We start from the raw sequence: 2,566 nt of genomic DNA, 5'->3' as shown, positions 1-2,566 counted from the left end.
TGAGTTGAAATTGGCCATGCAAATGAAAACTAGCTTAGCTAACATTAACAATCATTAAAGGGTGAAAATGACCTTAATTTTTAAAAAGAAAGGACATATTTAATGATCCCCTATTAGCTAACTTCCATTTTATACAATTACATGGGCACCTCCAGTCACAGAAGATACTTGGTATGGCTGAACAATTACCAGTCTCAGGTGAAAAGTATTTGATGTTGCATGTTTCCTTCATTTAAATAGTTTTTTAATTCCAAGAGATGAAAAGACAAAGCTAAAAAGCATTCTCTTAAAATTCCACCCCAATTAGTTGGATTAGAATACTAATGCCAACAAGCTATAGAACAACAGAATTTCTTACACAGTCACTTTACAGGAAAAGCAGAGGACCAGAGACCTACAACCAAGATATTTTTTCTCATGACCATGGAGACATTGCAATGGCTTTGCACAATTCAGGCATTAACTGATGACAATTAAACATTTAGACAAGTGTAGATTACTTCATATACACCCGATCTAAGATGGTTAAAGGAGAGGCACTGAAAGTTTTAGGTTTCAGAAATTGCACTGTGAGGCCAAATGTGAAATGTTAATATCCCAACGTAAATTTAAGATACTCTTAAGAGTTACTTAAAATAATGTTTCTAATTATCTTTTCATCCTTGACACAAATAATAAAAAGTATGTTCTTTTAAATTGTTTTTGACAGCTTTTGCCTATGGCTTTCACATGCATCTGAATTTTTTTTTAAGTCCACAAAAAAATTTTATTAACGCAGTAAGTGAAGACCCAGTCACTTTGCACGTCGAACCCCCTCAAAAGGATGGGGTCGGGTTAGGGAGAAAACTGGCGTAGGAATATCTCCTATCCCTCAACAGAGAAGACATGAGGGAGGAAGAGGGGCTATGCAAATAGGTTGCCAAAAGTGGGAAAGAAAGGGAGTATTAGATCAGGATGACAGCTGAAGAGGAAGAGGAGGATGGAGAGGGTGAGGGATCTGTTGAAGACCCAAGAAGCACAAAGAGGGCTGGGGCTAGGGAGCCAAAGGAGGTGGGAAGTGCGGTCCTAGAGCCCAGAAGTGGGGTCCATTCTGAGGCAGGGTGGCCCCTTGGGCCCCCTTCCCCATGGCCCACTTGCCCCTGAGTTCCTTCCTCCAGCTCCTCCTCCCCAGGATCCCGGCGAACAGGCTGCTTGCAGATAGGGCAGGTCTTCTGGGTCTTAGTGAGCCACGGGTCCACACAGCAGCAGTGACAGGCATGAGCACAGGGAAGTACCCTCAGTTTGTCCCCATCCTCATATGCATCCAGGCAGATAGCACAGACATCATACTGGTCTCCCTTCTGAGAGTCATGTGTAGGAATCTGTTTCAGTTGCTCTTTGGTCAGTAGTTGTCTCTGGCGCTCTTTCTGGAGCTGAATACAAGGAACTCTCAACATCGCTCCCATGCCCACAATTAGCACTCCCAAAATCCCCGAGAAAAGGATGAGGCAGGCGATAGGCCAAGAGGAATCCATCATCTGGGACCAGAAGCACCTGAGCCCCCTTCTGGTAGACAAAGAGGTCACGCAGGTACTTAGAGCTCCTCTCGCTGATAAACATACACGGGATCCAGATCTGCTGCTGGATTTCCTCATTATTCCACAGCATGCTCAGAAGTTCACTGGAATTCACATTGTGCACCACAGCTGTACCATACCCAGCCTTCTGAGCATTTAGGACTTTGAGGTCAAAGTTGCAGTCAAATCTTGGAAGCAGTGCCATGAAAACTGACCCACTGACCCGGGCTGGGGGCGGTGGAGCAATGGGGCTGCAGGCGTTGGCTGGGCGAGCCTCCACAAGGAACCCCTTAAGTCCCTCCCGGCTCAAGGCAGCCCCAAAGACAGCTGGGAGGTCTGCAAAGTCCATGCTGCCGTTCTGGTCTGAAGTCGCTCGAATGAGCCCTGTGACAGGAGCCGCTCCTCACAGCACAGTGGCCACAACTGCAGGAAGACGGAGGGCCGCAGGGTGCATGGCAGCAGGGGGGGAAAGGCTGAGGAGGCCACGTCTTGGTGGCAGAAGCAGAAGCGGAGTTCTGAGCCCTCTCCCCGTTCCTTCGGGAGTCCAGAAGTCCAACCACCCCCAGGTGCTACTCTGCAGCTACATGGGGGTATAGGGAAGGAAGCCCGGCTCTAACTCGTTTAGTGGAGCTAGGAGAAAGACATTCATGTACCCTTTTCCGGTATACAGATAAAACGGGAAAAGAGAACGGGGCAAGCACAGGTGACAGAAAAACTTCTGGAAGAGTTGGGGAGTCCAAGGAGGTAGGGCTTCCAGCCAGGTGGGCCGTTTTCCTATCCCCGGGCAAAGGGTTTCCGGTAAAGAAAGCCAGGCTGCTTCCGGCATTGTACGCTCAAGACGAAGCACTTCCGGTCCTCTCTTCCTTCCTCTGGCTGCTGCCGCCACTACTGCCACGGTACCTTCAGGTCTCGCGAGAGTGCTCGCCACACTTCCGCGCCATCAACAGAAATCTTTCAGAGTCTGTCTCCAGAGACCTCCTAACTCTGGTTTAGCCTGGCTCAGTCGATCT

The 2,566-nt window shown here is 48.4% G+C and overlaps 1 pseudogene across 1 annotated transcript; it reads right to left on the bottom strand.

Moving 5' to 3' along the window:
* Positions 1-944: 944 nt before the first annotated feature.
* LOC308615864 (E3 ubiquitin-protein ligase RNF167-like) lies at positions 945-2,010 on the bottom strand (annotated as a pseudogene). Its single transcript has one exon. The product of its transcript is annotated as an E3 ubiquitin-protein ligase RNF167-like (transcript).
* Between the last annotated feature and the right edge of the window lie 556 nt (positions 2,011-2,566).

The sequence above is a fragment of the Mesoplodon bidens genome (genome assembly GCF_964165515.1).
Source record: "Mesoplodon bidens genome assembly, chromosome: 4".
Taxonomy (NCBI): Eukaryota; Metazoa; Chordata; class Mammalia; order Artiodactyla; family Ziphiidae; genus Mesoplodon; species Mesoplodon bidens.
This window is presented reverse-complemented; position numbering and strand designations above follow the sequence as displayed.